The sequence below is a fragment of the Lithobates pipiens genome, unplaced genomic scaffold (genome assembly GCF_037356315.1).
Source record: "Lithobates pipiens isolate NorthernLeopardFrog02 unplaced genomic scaffold, aLitPip1_a1.2 Scaffold_16, whole genome shotgun sequence".
NCBI lineage: Eukaryota > Metazoa > Chordata > Amphibia > Anura > Ranidae > Lithobates > Lithobates pipiens.
The window spans coordinates 478696119-478714684 of NW_027507748.1; the positions used below are offsets into that span (position 1 = coordinate 478696119).

General features: G+C 41.6%; 1 protein-coding gene across 25 annotated transcripts in view; it reads right to left on the reverse strand.

Annotated features, from left to right (window-relative positions):
* The window catches only part of MBNL2 (muscleblind like splicing regulator 2), a 223511-nt gene that overhangs the window by 171085 nt on the left and 33860 nt on the right, over positions 1–18566 (reverse strand). For 22 of the 25 annotated variants that reach the window (XR_013274601.1, XR_013274600.1, XM_077483025.1 and 19 more), the window contains exon 2: positions 6889–7098. The exons of the other annotated variants lie outside the window; for them this stretch is intronic. The gene's annotated coding sequence lies outside the window, so the exon portion shown is untranslated. The remainder of the gene's footprint in view (positions 1–6888; positions 7099–18566) is intronic. 25 annotated transcript variants of the gene reach the window in all.

The window sequence follows — 18566 nt, forward strand, 5'->3', positions numbered from 1 at the left end:
TGCATGTAAACTGACCATGGTGTCCGGGATCAGCAGCCATGATAAACCATCATCAGTTTACAGGTGGGAGGAGGGCAGAACCAGACATGAGCCAGGTATTTTAGGTGATAGAGCCAAATTACTCAGCACAAGCCCTGTGCTGTATAACATGCTTTAAAAGAACAGGATCATTTTATTTTATTTTTTATTTTTAGGGTTACAAAACACTTTAAGGCACCTTTTACAGGAGCAGACAGATTTGAATCTCCATTGTCCTCTATGGAGTGGCGGGTATAAAACAGACGTGTCAGTTTACACCCGCTGATTTCAAATCCAATCCACTAAAAGCTGACGGACGGGTATCTGTTCCCCAGTCGATTGGATGGCAGTCAAATGTAAACAGATATCTGTTTACATCCAGCCGCCCATAGAGGAAAGTGGGCTGTGTCTTCTGCATAAGCAAAGTGGAGCGGACACAGAACAGCCATCCGCCTGCTCAAAAGGGATCAGCAAACAGATTCCCCTCTGAGCAGGCGGACTCCTACTGGAGTCCACCCTGTGTGGGAGCAGCCTAAAGCTTCTTACTTTCCTGCTGGCAAACAGATTGGCATGTGCGTTTACAATCTCAGCATGTCTTGGTCCTGGGATATATAATCACTTATATGCTTGCTCAGGAGTTATGTCATCTCGGGCTGGCTCATCAAGGTGGCCTAAAATGTCAAACCCAAAAGATGACAGGGCAAATATGTTGCCGCTTGCTTTAAAGTACCACTGAAGGCTCCAGTATGACAATTCAAAAAGTACCAAACCCAGTTACTATGTGATGCACAAACCTCATGCATTTAAATCACTTAAAGCGGTAATCTCAGACATGAAATATGAAGAAAGCATATCCCTCTATAGTGTGTACTTGTCTCAATCCCCAGCACAAAGTGCAAATTTTGTCCGCTGCTTTCTTTTCTGACAAGCTTTCCTGACACCAAAAGAAAAAATTTATGTGTGTGTGTGTGTGTGTGTGTGTGTGTGTGTGTGTGTGTGTGTGTGTTGTAGATAAACAAGTACAATGTCTGTAGGAGGATGCGTTTCACCTCTGGTTATTACCTGAGGCCAGTCACTTCACTGGGTATATGTGAGGGTTTAACCCACTTTAACCGCCAAAATACAGGGCACTTTCACCCCCTTCCTGCCCAGGCCATTTTTCAGCTTTCAGCATCATGCTACACTGTAACCATATGAAATTTTTTCATTTTCTTCATACAAATAGCGCTTTCTTTTGGTGGTAATCACTTCTAGGTTTTTTTTATTTTTTCCTAAAAATAAATTAATTAAATAAAAAAAAGGACCGAAAATTTTGAAGAAAAAAAAAGTTTTAGTTTGTCAGTAAATTTTGTAAATGGGCACTGATGAGGCAGCACTGGTTTGACATTGGTGGGCACAGATAGGTGGCACTGATGTGGCACAGGTGGGCACAGATAGTCAGCACAGATAGGCAGCATGGATAGGTGGCACTGGTGGGTACAGATAGGCGGCATTGATGGGCAGCAGTGATAGCCAGCATCACTAATGGGCACTCATTGCTGGCACTGGTGGGGGCTTTATTGTAATCAGGTCACTGATTATCAGTGAGCATTTGGCCTAGCTGAGCCAAATCCTCCTTCACATGTGTGTCACATGCTTCCCTGCTCAAACACTGGAGGATTACAGCAACAGAGACATTTCCTTTGAGTTCAGAAAATTGTCTCTGGCAGATTTTGGAAGAGGGTATCTCATGCATTCAAAAAGCGATGAAGAATGCACCAAATTCATATACCTGTCTAGAACCTGTACCTGAATTTACAGAATGCAGCAGCTTTACTGAATTCTCCAACTTGTCAATCCAGAGACCCCTGCTACCTCTGTACAACTAATAGCAAAATATGCATTATCCCTTAAAGTGGTTCTAAAGCCTAAACATTTCCTATGGTGGCACACCAAGAAAAGAAAGAGCCAGCAGTGCTGTAAGAGGACAACAGAAAATGAGGATCAGGCTGCTCTTTGCAATCCTACTGCACAGAGCAGGTAAGTATATCATGTTTGTAAAGTCTAAAAATGTGTCTTAAAAATAACAAATCACCTACATTTTTGTCAAATAAGTTCCTCCTCCTACCACTACTGCTATTAGAGAGAAGATAGAGATGTGTATATATATATATATATATATATATATATATATATATATATATATATATATATATATATATATATATATATATATATTATACACACACACACACACACACACCACTGTACATTTGTACCAGGCAAGAAAGAATAAAAAATTGTATGCATGCACCATGCATTTGTGTATGATGCCTCTGTAGTTCTAATTCATTGAACATATAGAGCTATCTTCCTCAGTATATGCTGGCTTTTGTAGTGAATGTATACATTTGTGTGCAATATTATTTATTTTTTAAGCATGGATACATGTCCATGAAAAGGAAATGGAGTTTTATGGTCAACATGACCAGGGCTAAAAATAAGAAAAGTAAACTGACACAAGATCAAAATTGTTGTGCTGACTTAACCATACCACTATTTGAATTATCCAGGACACTATACTTAAGGTTAACTTCTTGGCACTTGGAGTCACTCATAAAACAGATGTGGGTTCAACAATTTGGCAAACTGTATGACTGAGCAGGTCATTACTAAATATTAAAAGGGGGTAAATGCAGCTGTCAAAATTTGATACGGGGATCATCAAAATATGAGTCATTACGTGATATGCATATGATGAACACCAAACTCAGGATGAGGTAGTTAATTATTGCTCAAAGGACATGTGCAGTCTTTTCTTTTACAAGAAGTTAATTCATTTTCAAGGACTACAAAACGTAGAGCAAACAGCACAAATTAACAAAGTGACACATTTAATTTAGATCTACATATGCAAAGTGTCATTAATGCAGCCTGGGGTGCCAGAGCAAAGCTACATTTTATCTACATATATGAATTGGCAGATAACATTTCAAACAAATTCCTTCATTACACTGCTAAAAAACTGTATTATTGTCTAACTGGGCCCTCCGCCTTTTCCTCAATGTATTGTGAAAGCCTCTAGGCAGGACTTACAATCTATTAGGGATAGGTAGAAGTAATGAACACCACCTCATACATGTGCCCAAAGTATAAGGTTCATTTTCTTTTGACCTTACAATGTGCATGCATGGTTTCATGTATTATATATATATTGAGACAGTGCAAGGCCCTACCACTGTGGCAATGTAAGAAAAAAATGACACGGGACCCAGATTAAGGCACATTGCAAGCTTGCAGACCATTGTTCCTGAGCAGAGAAAGCTGGGTTTTTGGTTCTCTAGATCAGGGGTCTCAAACTGGCAGCCCTCCAGCTGTTGCAAAATGACAAGTCCCATGAGGCATTGCAAAGCTGACAGTTACATGCATGACTCCCACAGGCAGAGACATGATGGAACTTGTAGTTTTGCAACAGCTGCAGGGCCGCCAGTTTGAGACCCCTGCTCTAGATTCAGTAAACCTTGAGGGGGCCTAGAGCTGGAAGGTTCCAAAGGTTGGGACAGAACCTTCAATCCTGTGTCTGGATTTTACTGCATGTCTGCAGTCTGTGCGAGTACACATGTGTGCAGGGTCATTATATACACTGAAGCCTGAAAATAGGTCGGAGCTCTCATATTGGAGACAGGTGGGCTCGTCCCAGGTGAGCTCCTATTGTGTCAGGAAAACCCCTATCCAGAGGCTAGGAGTGGGCCATGCAGCAAGGCACTGCCACTCAAGGCTAAGACACAGTGAACCAGGAGAGTTGGGCAACACAGTCAGAGGGACTGGTAAGAGCAGATGTCCCAACAAGAGAGCCAGGTGGCTTGGCATTTTCAAACTGACATGGAAGAACCACTATGTGGGCAGCTGATATTTATGTGAACTTTGTTTTGGTCAATAAAAGTGGGCTGCCATGCTCTAAAATACAGGTTTGCACTGGCACAACTCATTGGGAAAAACAAAACAAAAAACCCACCTATCACACGAGTACAATCACCACAATATATATGTATATAGAGTAAGGGCCGGTTCACACTGCGGGCGATGCGAGGCGACACGACTTGCCTCGCCGCAATCTGACAAGTCGCCCCCGTTCTGTACAATGGAACCGTTCTGAGAGGAGCGACTCGAGTCGCTCCGACTCAGAAAAAAGGTTCCTGTACTACTTCTGGGCGACCTCGGGGCGACTTGCATTGACTTCTATACAGAAGTAATTTGCAAATCGCCACTGAGGACGCGGCAGGTCGCGGCGAGGCAAGTCGGTGTCGCCTCGCATCGCCCGCAGTGTGAACCGGCCCTAAGATAATTACATTTTAAGTTTCACTTGAGCAGAGACTAGAGCGCTTGGTTGAGAGTACAGTCATTTGTAAATAAAACAGTTTTTGTTAGTTCTATGTACACAAGAGGAATAAAAAATAAAATAAAATTCCCTTTTCCACACAATTTGCTTTAGTGCTAGCAAGTTCTTCCACGTTTGTAAAGATATACAAAGTAACTTGTTATTTCAGGTAAAGCTTCACTTAGTCCTAGTTTGTATAACTATGAAAAATGTATTTTGATAGATAACCATTTCATTAGACCAATTTCAAACTGGGGATGCCCACGTGTTAGCGCTAAAGCACCACCCGTTTTAGCGGAGCTTTTTGCCCACTAGCATGGAGCTTTTAATCCCCGCTAGCGGCCGAAAGGGTTAAACCCCATGTTGTGGTGCTTCTGAAGTGCTTTTCAGGCACTTTGGAAGTGCTGCCCATTCATTTCAATTAACAGGGGTGTTTTGGGAGCTCTACATACAGTGATGCTGTTAGCAGAACTTTTTCTAGCACCCCCCAGTGTGAAAGCACATGGGCGGCAGTTCACAGGCGCTATTTCCAGCACTAAAGCGCCTGAAAACTGCATCAGTGTGAAAGGGGTTTTAAAAGAGGTTTACCCTGTGCCGACAAGAACTCTGGCCAATAAGTATATTAAACTTCACCTACTAAGTAGTTGATTTAGCAGAATTATTCTGGAATGTAAAGTGCAGATGTAGCCAGAGACAACAGACTTATGCTCGCCATTTCAGACCTGGGGTTCTATAAACCATCTGAAGTGAGAAGCACGGTTTATAAATTCAGACCATTTTTATGCTTTTAAAGTGGAAGTAGTCTTTTTTTTTTTTTTTCTAAAGCAAAAAGTCTTTACAGACTGTTTTTTCATGAGAGAAGGGACTGGGGGTTGAGTTACTAAAAACAAGAGAGTGCAAAACCGGGTGCAGCGGTGTTTGGTAGCCAATCAGCTTCCAGGTTTTACTGTCAAAGCTTAAATCGAACAAGCTGAAGTTAGAAGCCGATTGGCTACCGTACACAGCATAGATTACAGTCTCAGCATGATTTTGTGCCGAGACAAAGTAGTGCATGGCTAGGACGTATATCATCTGGGCCTGGCCAGTTAAGAAACTACAGACTATAAAGACAGAAAGGGAGTTGGAGAAAATGGAAGCAACAGAGGTTAGGTTAGAGTTTCTTGGTTCAATCTGCCATTGGTTGATGTCAGACAGGAAACTCTGCAGATAGTGATCCTGCTCTTGGCAATTTGGTGAAATCCTTATGGAATCACTCCCATTGCTAGAGATGAAAGATGAGCTCCGGCGTGTTCGCACACCCCACGTGCGGAGCCCGCCAGGAAGTCGGCACAGCACTAATCACAAGCAGTGAGACATTGCCCGATCTCTTCAGCCGCGCATCGGGACAATGTCTTAGTGCCTGTGATTAGCGCAGCACAGTGCCGACTTCCTGGCAGGCTCTGCACGTGGTGTGTGTGAACACGCCGGAGCGCATCTTTACTAGAGATGGAGATTCAGCAGCGTCAGGCCAGCGACAGAACAACATCTCTCTGCATTTGGCTACAGGGGTAGCGGTTCCACAGACAGGTAGTCGCTTTAGCATTCCCGCCACTGGAAGAGCCATTTCTGCCTGTGTATAATTTGGTTGGCTCAGAAATGGCTGCTCCCACTGTAGTAGTATTAGTAGTGTTATCATAAGATATATAGAGAGAGTATTAGTACAGGTTTCATTCTTCTTTTATCCGTAACTAAAGGGGTCATCCACTTTAAATGAAAAGTCCTATTTGACCGAAAATAGATGTTTGTATAAAGCATGTTTAAACACACGCAATGTCTGACATACTATCTTTGCTGGAATTATGTTTACAAGCATCGACTACACTTATAAAATAATCTACACTAATAAAATAATCGTTTTTAAAAGTAGCATAAAACAATAATTCATACAAAATTACAAGAAACATACATGATATGACAACACAATACACAATCTTTTTCATGGTTATGTTCAGCCTGACCATTTCAATAAGCACTGGGTGCCAGTCCTATTACCCATGGCATTTGCCTTGAGGTATTTTTTGACTCATTTATAAATGTATTAATGGCACATTTTGCTCAGACCACAAATGCATCATCTTAGTGGTTTCTATGACAACACCCACCACTACTGATTCTCCCTGCTAGATGAACACAGGTCGGTACAAATGTTCTGCATAATGGCCTTGAAAGCAATATTCATCTTATTTGGAGGATGTTAACTGTCTTTTTAGTTTTCTATAATAAAAAACAGATGGGTTTTGCAGTATAAATTGTGCACTTCTTTTCTGAAGACACAGGCTCTACGACTGTTGACAAGGAAAATTAAAAATAGGAACAGTCTACCATAGAGCAGACCACCAAGACACAGCACACAGATAACATTTCCCTAAAAAATAAATACGCATTACATTTTTGATTCCACATTAAACACAAACATAAAACAAAAACAGATTATACTATGGGGATCAAAAAAAAAAAAAAAAACAACCCCTTACCGTTCTGGGACGCAAGAAGAAAATGACCACTTCAGCCACGGAAGGATTTACCTGACCAAGCCCTTTTTTGCGATACGGCACTGCGCCGCTTTAACTGATAATTGCGCAGTCGTGCGACATTGTACCCAAACAAAATTGACGTCCTTTTTTTCACAAATAGAGCTTTCTTTTGGTGGTATTTGATCACCTCTGCGGTATGTATTTTTTGCGCTATAAACAAAAAAAAAAAAAAAACGTCAATTTTGAAAAAACAAAAAGGATAACACAATATTTTTTACTTTTTGCTATAATAAATATCCCAATTTAAAAAAACACAACAACATTTTTCCTCATTTCAGGGAAATATGCATATATTGATTGCTTTGAGCAAAAGTTATAGCATCCGCAAAATAAAGGGGTTCATTTTATGGCATTGTATTTATTTATTTTTTACATTTTTCTTTACTAGTAATGACGGCGATCTGCGTGACTGCGACATTGCCGCGGCATCTCCCCATTCTGCCTCTCCGTGCCACGATCGTGGGCATGCAGTGATGTGATTTGTGATCGCTGTGTCCACAGGACACAGATGATCACGATACCAGGCTGCTGAGAGCAGCCCTGGCACCATGTGATTGCTGTGCCCAATCATAGTGATCACAGTTACAATGGTAAACAAGGCTGTCCATGATGTTTTACTTACTACTGTGTGATCAATGCAATTGGTAACAGCGATCACATGGTACCAGGCAATTGGTCACGGCTATCACACCATAAGCAAAAGTTTTTATGAATGAAACCTATGGACAGTGTTACCGATTGCCTATTACAGTGATCACTGTATAAGCAGAGTGCTTTAAAAAAAAAAAAAACACCCCGAAAAACATACTGGTGACAACATAAAAAAAAAAAAATGGGGAAAAAAAAAAACAATTTGTATATTAGAGCTGCATAATTAATCGGAAAAAAACATTGCAATCTCAATTCAACTCCCCTTCACGATCCTAAAAAGCCATTTCCCTAATTCCATGTAAACAGTGCAGAGCCAGGCTGTAAAAAAAAAAGAATAAAAAAGGAGGCAATGTTTATCAACATTCCTCATGCTGAGAGATAGAGAAGAGATACAAAGTACCTTTTAGAGAGCAAAGGGAAGAACATCAGTCTCTAAATGAGGTCAGTTTAACTATTTAATGATTAAACCTTTTTATGACACTTCAGAATAAAATGGCGGTCATTGCAATATTTTATGCCACACTGTATTTGCACAGCGGTCTTTCAAACGCAATGTTTTAGGAAAAAATACACTTCAATAAAAAAAAAAAAATATATATATATATATATATATATATATATAAATAATAAAATAAAAAACACAGTAACGTTAATTATTTTGTATAATGTGAAAGATTATGTTACACCGCATGAATCGTAATCTTTATTCTAAGCAGAAAGAAAAAAAAAATTGTGATTCTCATTTTATCCAGAATTGTGCAGCTAGTGTGTAACACACACACACAAGTCTGGGCCAGATTTTCTGGGAAGCACACTAACGATGCAGCTGTGTTGCTGGGTTTATGTTAGAGCTAGAGGTCAGTAGCCCCACCCTCTCTTGGTCAGTGTGTGTAGGGAGCTGTGAGGTGCATGTCAGGACAGGCCGAGGACAGGCCGAGGACCAAGCCTGTGAGGATGTAGCTGCTTGGGAGCTGCAGGAGAAACAGTCAAGCTGACAAAAGGTACAGCGTTTTGTGCACTGGGACTGTGTGTTTGATGGTCTGGAGGACCAAGGCAGGAGGCCTGAGCAGTGGAATTGCGAAACAAGCCATGAGGCTGAATTCTATGTTTTGTTGCCTTGATGGTGAGAACCCCCCTGTGTGGGAAACTATTCAAATGTGAACTTTTTGCTTTTAAATAAAAGTGGGCAGCAAACTTACTTCTGGCGTGGAGTAAACTCACTGCTTACACACAGGAACTTTAATGGCATCTCAGGCTTAGTCTGTAGGGTTCAATATTGCGTTGGCTCACCCTTTGCAGCTTCAACTCTTCTGAGAAGGCCGTCCACAAGGTTTAAAAGTGTCTATGGGAATGTTTGACCATTCTACCCGAATCGCATTTGTGAGGTTAGGCACTGATGTGGGCGAGAAGGCCTGGCTTGCAGTCTCCACTCTAATTCATCCCAAAAGGACTTCTATCGGGTTGAGGTCGGAACCAAAATGGTTCTTGAAAGCTGATGCCTTAAGTCAGTTGTCAGCGACCCTGTCCTCAGGGCCCATTAAGAAGCCAGATTTTATGTATTGCCTTGGGGAGATGCAGACTAGAATACTGCAATCACTGAGCAGCAAATTATATCACCTGAGACATATTTCAGTTATCTTCCAAACCTGGCCTGTTATGCCCCATACACACGATGAGATTATCGGACGAATGAACGTCCGTTTTTTATTGCATGCTAATCTCAGATCGAATCTGATGAGTTTACTAAAGTCACAAATTCCCGCACGACATAAAAAAAATTCGTACGTGATGTCATGTGTTGTAATGCATTTGTATTGCATTTTCGAACGATAGCTGTACTGATTACACGAAAATCGTACGATCTAGCATCGTAGGAAAAAAATTTCCGTGCACGTCCGATAGAATAATATCGGATGTACTGTTCGAATCGGCTCTCGAAAGCTCTGTACTAACGATCCGATTATCGTACGATCGCATCGAAAGCGGTATTTTCCGTACGATTTTCGTATCGTGTGTACGGGGCATTAGTGGGCCCTGAAGACAGTGTTGATGACCAATGCCTTAAGTGTTCCCTTCAATGGAACTAAGGGGCCAAGCCCAACCCCACACCATAATTTTCCCTCACCCAAATGATTTGGACAAGTGCACAAAGAGAGGTCCATAAAGATATGGATGAGTGAGCTTGGGGTAGAGGAACATGACTGGCCTGCACAGAGTCCTGACCTCAACCCGGTAGAACACCTTAAAGCGGGAGTCCGTTTTTTTTTTTTTTTTTTTTTTTTTTTTTTTTTTTTTTTTTAAAGCCAGCAGCTACAAATACTGCAGCTGCTGACTTTTAAAATAGTGACACTTACCTGTCCAGCGCGCCCGCGATGTCGGCACCCGAAGCCGATCTCTAGATCGTCTCTCGGGTGCTGCCGCCGCCATCTTGGGTATGGGAATCAGGAAATGGAGCCTTTCGGCTTAATTTCCCGATTCCCTACTGCGCATGCGCGAGTCGCTCTGCGCAATAAGGACGGTCCCCGCTGCTTCTGGGATCTGTGTGTTTCCCAGCAGGCAGCGGGGCACTTGCGGAAAGGGGCATAATCTACGCCCCTTTCCGCAGAGAGCTATCCCGGAAGTGGGTGCAGATACCTGTACTGTACAGGTATCTGCACCCCCCCTCCCCCTTGAAAGGTGCCAATTGTGGCGCCGGAGGGGGGGAGGGTTCCGATGAGCGGAAGGTCCACTTTAGGGTGGACCTCCGCTTTAATAAGAACTGAGACTACATGCCAGGCCTCTACATCAATGCCTGACCTCACAAATGCACTTCTGGAAGAATGATCAAATATTCCCATAGAGACATGCTTAAACCTTGTGCCTTCCCAGAAGAGTTGAAGCTGTTATAGCTGTAAAGGGGTTCCCCCCCCCCCTCTTTCTCCTTTCTTTTACATAGTACCATTGTGGTGATAATGTACAATGGCTGGTTGCTCTGCTATCACTGTTTGCCAGTGCTGCCAGCCATAATCTCTGATCCCCCGCCACAGTAGTATGTCACCAAAACAGTGCTGCTGTCAGTGTCCCCATTTACTGTCACCCACTCAGTGTCCCTAATCATCAGTCCACTCAGTGTCCTTAATGACCATGGCAGCAGTCAGTGTCCCCAATAATCACTGCCTACTGTGTCCCTAATCGCCATCGCACCAGTCATATTCTGCCCAATCACCACCACACCAGTTATTTTGTTCCCGATCCCTGCCACACCAGTCATTTTGTCCCTGGATTACCACCATACCAGTTATTGTGTCCTGATCCTGACCTCACATTACAGTATCCATAGATCATTGCCACTTTGGGGGATATTTGTACTGTGTTGGCACACACACACACACACGATTTTATATCCTTTGATATGAAGGGGGTAGTATATGTCCTAAAATGTCCATGTGAATTCCTTTATAATGGCAGTACAAAAAAGGCATTTACTAGATTGTATAATAGTACATATCTATAAAAACAGCCATAGGATATGAAAAACAAAAGGGGTTAAATAAAGAATCTGATCTGGGCTGTTTGCGTAATTATTAGAAGACAAATGGGTTGAGAGAATTAGAGGCTCATACATTTTTGTACATTGGAATTTCTGTATTTATAATTAGTTACAGTAGTAGGATGATTTTAGACTACATTGTTTAACCACTTCAGCCCTGGACCATTTTGCTGGTCAAAGACCAGACCACTTTTTGCGATTCGGCACTGCGTCCCTTTAACTGACAATTGCGCGGTTGTGCAACGTGGCTCCCAAACAAAATTGACTTTTTTTTCCCCCACAAATGGAGCTTTCTTTTGGTGGTATTTAATCACCCCTGCGTCTTTTTTTTTTTTTTTTTTTTTTTTTTTTTTTTTTTTTTGCGCTACAAACAAAAATAGAGCGACAATTTTGAAATAACGCATTATTTTTTACTTTTTGTTATAATAAATATCCCCCAAAAATATATTTAAAAAAAAAAAAGTTTTTCCCTCAGTTTAGGCCGATATGTATTCTTCATATTTTTGGTAAAAAAAACGCAATAAGCGATCGATTGGTTTGCGCAAAAGTTATAGCGTTTACAAAATAGGGGATAGTTTTTATGGCATTTTTATTCATTTTTTTTTTATTTTTTACTAGTAATGGTGGCGATCAGAGATTTTTATTGTGACTGCGACATTATGGCTGACACATCGGACATTTTTGGGACCATTGCCATTTATACAGCAATCACTGCTATATAAATGCAGTGATTCCAGTGTAAATTACACTGGCAGTGAAGGGGTTAACGAGTGGGTGGCAGTGTAGGGGTTAAGTGTTCCTAGGGGTGTGTTACTAGCTGTGGGGGGGGGGGGGGGGGGGGGCTGGGCTTTCATTTAGTTAACACTGATCTCTGCTCCAATCACATGGAGCAGAGATCAGCGTCACTAGTTGCTAGGCAGAATGGGGAAATGCTGTTTACAACGGCATCTCTCCGTTCAGCTGCCCCGTGAGACGATCGTGGGTATGCCTGCGGCGATCAAATCCGCGGGACCCACGACTGGACTCATGGGGGTCCCGACCAGCACGATGGCAGGGCGGCAATAAAGATTGGACGTACCTGTACGCCAATATGCCTGCCTGTGCCATTCTGCCAACGTACATCGGCGTGCGCCGGTCGGGAACCGGTTAATACAGGCTTTCTCAATCTTTTAACCCTAGAGAAACCCCAAAAAAATTTCATGTGTCAAGGAACCCTTACTAAAACCAAATCATCAGGGCTCAATGGGAACAATGCTCCTGATATTGGTGGTCAATAAGAATGTCCCCCCCCCCTTAAAGTGGTGTGCAGAATGCCACCCTTAAAGGCAGCTAAAAAGATATTTGTCATGCTGCTGGCTTTGCCAAGTGGTACTGAACATTGAATTCTGTAGGCATCATCAAATAGGTGGTTCATCAGCCACAGCTCAAGGAACCCCTAGTAGACTCTGGAGAAACCTCCGGGTTCCACGGAACCCTGGTTGAGATTGGCTGGTTTTATTCGTTTGTATATTCTTATAAATTGCATACATCATTCTGATGCATAGAAATTATAATTATTGCATTGTGTTCATCTATGATGTGCCAGCAATATCAGAGCAAAGATTTGATTCAAGTCCACGTACACACATGGATTGAAACAGAATTATTTGGTCTCATCATAGACCTAGTACAAACAGTCTATGGGAGTGGCAGGTGATAGCATTTACATATCACACATGCAAAATCTAAAAAAATTCAACAGGGTGGGGGGGGGGGGGGGATAGATGCAGTATAATCCCTGGTTCCCATTGGTGCATTTTGACATGTGATTTGACATTGTTCTGTACTACTTTTTGTGATTTCGGGGTGCGATTTCCATTGACATCTGTGCAGAAACCCGCACAGATGTCTGTGCAATCACCACCGAAATCGGGACTGACATGGGGTAGTGAAATCGTGCAAGTTCATCTGAACTCACACGGCTTTGTTCCCACAGCTCAGTGTGAACCTGGGCTAAAGAGGAGACAAGTCTTGTCCGATTTTAGGAATCCCTGTGATGCAATGCGTAGAGGGGCAGATTGGTTTGCCAAGACACTTTTGCATCTTTCACAGAGAGGCACAAAGTAGCTGCAGCATCGTGGTTTTATGATATATGCTGTATACAGTCAGTGCACTGGAGCACCTTTTTTTTTAAATGCGATTTCTATGCACATTTTTTTAAATAAATGTAATAAGCTTGTAAAACTATACAAGCACTATTTGGATTTTTTTTTCTCTCACATATAATAGTCATAATGAAAGCACATCAATGGCGCAATGAGGAGGAAAGCATGATCTGTTAGTCCGTGTTGACTAAAAAGCTTTTTATTTGACCAAACTTAAAGCGGAGTTCTGCCAAAAAAGAAATAAATAAAAGTCAGCAGATACAAAAGGTGTAGCTGCTGACTTTTTTAATAATCACACTCACCTGTCCCACAGTCCAGCGGTGCAGGTGTACGAAGCCCCCCTCCTCTCCACAGCGCCGGTATTCTTACTGTGGGCGCCCAGCAGCGGCTTCACAGCCGGGCACGCACTGCGCATGTGCGAGCTGCGCTGCGAATGGCTGGGCAAACCTCTGTGACCAGTTCCGTGTCCCAGAAGATTGCAAGAGGTGAACTTTCTCCCGGGTCTCCGTAGCGCCGGAAGAAAGTGTAAGCTGGATGCCTCTAAGGTATCCGCTCATCCCCCCCCCCCCCCAAATGTGGCATGTCAGGGGGTCACTGTCACTTAAAACAGAAGTTCAATTTTTGGGTGGAACTTTGCTTTAAATGTGAGGTCGCACTTTGTCAGGTGAGCACTGAGGTGAATAGATATAAAGCACGGATTTTTGAGGATTTCTGAAGGCTCAACAAGTTACAACTTTTTTCTGACATTTTCATTAAACATTTGATTGCACTCAAGCACAAGATTTAGAGATATATATATATATATATATATATATATACACCCCTACACACAACTAATTATTTACCTTTGCACCAATTGTCCACAACAGCTTACCAACGCACCTCCACTTATCACCTCGGCATCCCTCTTTTTTTTTTTTTTTTTTTTCCATTCAGCGCAAAATGTATTTTTTTAGTCTATTGGGGGACACAGTCTTTCACCTTGATAGTACATCAGAGTGACAGTAAAACAATAGCACTGATGTGTTTTGGCAATAGACTTAGTCGTAGCTAGTTTGAAACAGATATGGCAAAAGATACTACAAAGTACATTGACTCGAACATCTGTATATACTTTATTTCCAAAGAATATTTTTTTTTATACACTTTTTTTTTTTTTTTAAATCATTCTCTTATTGGCAAAAAACGGTGTAGTCACCGCCCACTTGAATGATTGGTGGTATCAAATGGTATCAAATAAGAAAGAAAAAATACTGCATAGGATGTTAGGACCTTGTTCTTCCAAAGGGGAAAAAAAATATTCTTTGGAAGAAAGTATATACAGATGTTTGAGTCAAAATATTTTGGTAGTAACACAACTACTACAAAGTATTTTGACTCAAACGTGTGTGTGTGTGTGTGTGTGTGTGTGTGTAAATCTCTAATATCTTGCCATATCTGTTTCAAACTAGCTACGACTAAGGCTATTGCCAAAACACATCAGTGCTATTGTTTTACTGTCACTCTGTACTAATAAAGAACACTTCAAAGATTAGTCTTGCCGTCATCTCTTACTATTTGCTATCAAGAATAACTCCCCTGAAGACAAACCAAAGTCACTCTTCAGTTGTGGATGATATTCATGAAACTGCAAAATCCAGACTGTTCTATCCATTGTTGAGATGATGTGGGAGGCCCACATAAACAAAAATGTAGGATGTAAAGTAAGTTCCACTTAAAAAGGTCAACACCTTTCCCAGGGATATAAACCATATGTTGGCTATATCGTTAGCAAAATGCAGGATGTACACATAAATCTGGTGCAGGTTTGCATACAAACCAATCAGCTTCCAGGTTTTTTTTGTCAAAGCTTAATTGAACAAGCTGAAGTTAGAAGCTGATTGGCTTCCATGCAGAGCTGCACCAGATTTTTCACTCTCCAATTTTAGTACTTAGTCTCCTGAGGTGCTGTCTCCGTTTAAACAAATTATTGCAGGAGCATGGGTTAATAGATGTATGCTGTACAATACACCCTAGGGAGAACTACTCCTGTTGTTTTTTTTTTTTTTTTTTTTTTAAGGCACATATAACTTTGTCTAGGGTAGATTTAGCAGTTCTCTCCTAATATTATTAATTTATAAAAAGTATGATGTGGCTAGGGGAAGCCCTGATAATGCTCTTTAGGCAATGCAATTTAAAAGTGATTTATAGAGTTTTTATTTCTGTCCTCTATTCCCTTATGTTTTTTTATTTTATTTTTTTGATGGGTGATTCCCTTGAAAGCCAAACTTTGAGGGCTTCTTGTGAAACCAATTTTTGTTGGTAATGCAAGTATAAAAGAATAGGAGAGACATTTGATGTTACAAGTGAATAGAGCAGAGGAATATATGAATCCCTCTACTATTCCTGAAAATAATTGGGAATTGGAACAGGAATTGGGGACCTAATCTGCCTTTTAGAAGGTGAAGCATAGGTTCTTCCAAACAGGATTATCGCCATAGGTAACACTTCATCCATTTTATTTTAACAGAAGGCTAAGTAATTTTAGTCACCTGCACAGGCTGTTGAAATGGCAAAGAGACAGAGCAAAACTAGCAAGAATCCATGCCTGTAGTGTCTCCTGTGTGTAATATTTCATGCATTGGCTTTGGGAAGGGTAGGTGTTAGGAGAGCAGACACAAGTCAGGTAGACTTCAGGGTTATGTCACAGGTACGATTAAAACTTACATAGACAAAGATTTTGAAAATTGGATTATCTTCAAAGTAAAGTAGCCATATTGTGTACAATCCTGATTAAAATCAACATCTGGCTGCAAAGAAGGATTATACTCAGGCAGAGGCCAATATAACCCAGACAAGGTGCCTTTTTTTTGTCTGAATTTTTTTTTTTATTTTTTTTTTTTTTAACGCAGTAATTGTGGTGGGAAAAATAAAATGTAAACAAAACTGGCAATAGAGAATCCAACCATGGAAGATGTGTTGTGATAAAATATCACATATATTGCATCTATTTATTCAAACATCCTTTGTTACTATAAACAATGCGTGTGTATCCTTTGACTAAAAATTGACAAAGGGAAGCTATGGCTCTAATATTGTAAAAAACAAAGCATGAGCCATATCTCATTGTTGGCTGCCCATAAAGTATGGTGCTACATTTTCTTGTGGACATATTGTCACCTCTTGAAATTAGGTCACCCGTGTATTCAAGAAGAAATTAATGAGCTTTCATAAATCATCTTAGGAAAAGCCTGCTGTCCTTTAACTATTTACTCAATAACAAATCCCAAAGAAAGCAGATGTCAGCTGACAGTAGCATTGATATTATTTAACACATGCCATAAATCAATAAAACATACCATGTATCAGAATTACCTGTCTGCAGATCACCAACAGTATTTATAGCTATTTTGAGCAGCACCATCCTCATTAACTGTATCAGATGACATCAGCAAACATGGAGGATGATCGCATTAAAACTAGTATTTTTATGTGTGCTGTTGTATTCCTCTAGTTGTGTGGTAGCCTCATTTTACATCTATTCTTGTTTGTCTTTAGTGTCCTCCCAGAGTTTTTTTGCCAGGTGCTTCATCCAGCTATTTTTGTCTGCTTCTTGCCAAATATACCCTAGGGCAGTGACGGCGAACCTTGGCACTCCAGATGTTTTGGAACAACATTTCCCATGCTCAACTACAATGCAGAGTGCATGAGCATCATGGGAAATTTAGTTCCAAAACATCTGGACTGCCAAGGTTCTCCAACATTGTAGAACCCGCTTCACACTGTGGTCCCCTAGGCTCACTTTGCTTCTCTATAAGCCCAGTCACTGCAGGGTGAATCGGGGTGGATGGTGGTAAAAGGGTGAAATTCCATTCATCAGTCTACCCCATGCTTACTGAATCTGGAACCAATTAAAGAGGAACTGCAGTCTTCTCGCATAAATTTGTAATAAAAACGTCTTTGCCATTCTGAAGCTTCGCCCCAAACACTGCATATTATTTGTGTATATATACACTGTGATTCTGTACTTGGTAAATATTAGAGCTGCATGATTAATCGCTAAAAAAACACGATCTCGATTCAACCCCCCCTACAATCTCTTCCGCTGAGCGTAGGCGATTCTTTCATATAAACAAGTGGAGAGATTATCTGCTCACTCAGCTGTCAAAAGAAAGCATCCTGGGTAATCTGCCAAGTGTAGAACTTGAAACATTGTAACTAACTTACTACTTAGATCAAAGGGAAGGAACTTCATGTGTAAACAAATAATCTGGGCAGTCTGCCAAGCTTTCAACCATGTGTAAATGCAGGAAGTTTAACCATTTAAAGTCTAAATCTTTTTCTGATAATTCTTAAAGGGATTGTAAAGTAAATTTTTTTTTTATTTTTTTTTTTATAACAAATAACCTGTTATACTTGCCTCCACTGTGCAGCTCGTTTTTGCACATAGTGGCACTGAACCTGCTCTTCTGAGGTCCCTCGGCAGCTGTCTCTGCTTCTTCCTGCATGTACTTCTCACGTTCATGCGAGCTCCCTCGCATGGTGAGAAGCACCTGCGAGCACGCTCCCATGATACAGCCGGCATCAGTGGATGTGATTGACAGCAGCACGAGCCAATGGCTGCGCAGCTTTCCATCCATCCACTCCAGCCAATCAGTGGCCAGGCTGAGCGGTGAAGAGGACGGCGGGGGCGAGCGCAGGATTTTGGAGGGGTGAGGTAAGTAAAACGGGGGGCTGGGGACGCAGACAAGTGTCAGATGTTTTTTCACCTTAAAGAGGGATTCCGCCAAAAAAAAAAAATATTAAAAGCCAGCAGCTATAAATACTACAGCTGCTGACTTTTAATAAATGTACACTCACCTGTCCCGGGTTCCAGCGATGCTGAGGCCGATCGGCTGCTGCCGCCATTCTAGGTGAGGGTATCAGGAAGTGAAGCGGCTTCACTTCCCGGTTCCCTACTGCGCATGCGCGAGTTGCGCCGCGCAATAGGAAATCTCCGCGCTGTCACTGGGACCCGTGTGTGTGTCCCAGCAGACAGCGCAGCAGGGCAGGAAATGGCGTAGACTCCCGTGGGAGTCTATGCCCGGAAGTGGGTGAAAATACCTGTCTGACAGGTATCTCCACCCCCCTCCCCCCTGAAAGGTGTCAATTGTGACACCGGAGGGGGGGGGGGGGTGTTCCGATCAGCGGAGGTTCCACTTTAGGGTGGAATCCCGCTTTAATGCATAGAATGCATTAAGGTGCAAAAACATTGACCTTTACAACCCCTTTAAGTTAGAATCAATATTTTTTGCTAGAAAATTACTTGGAACCCC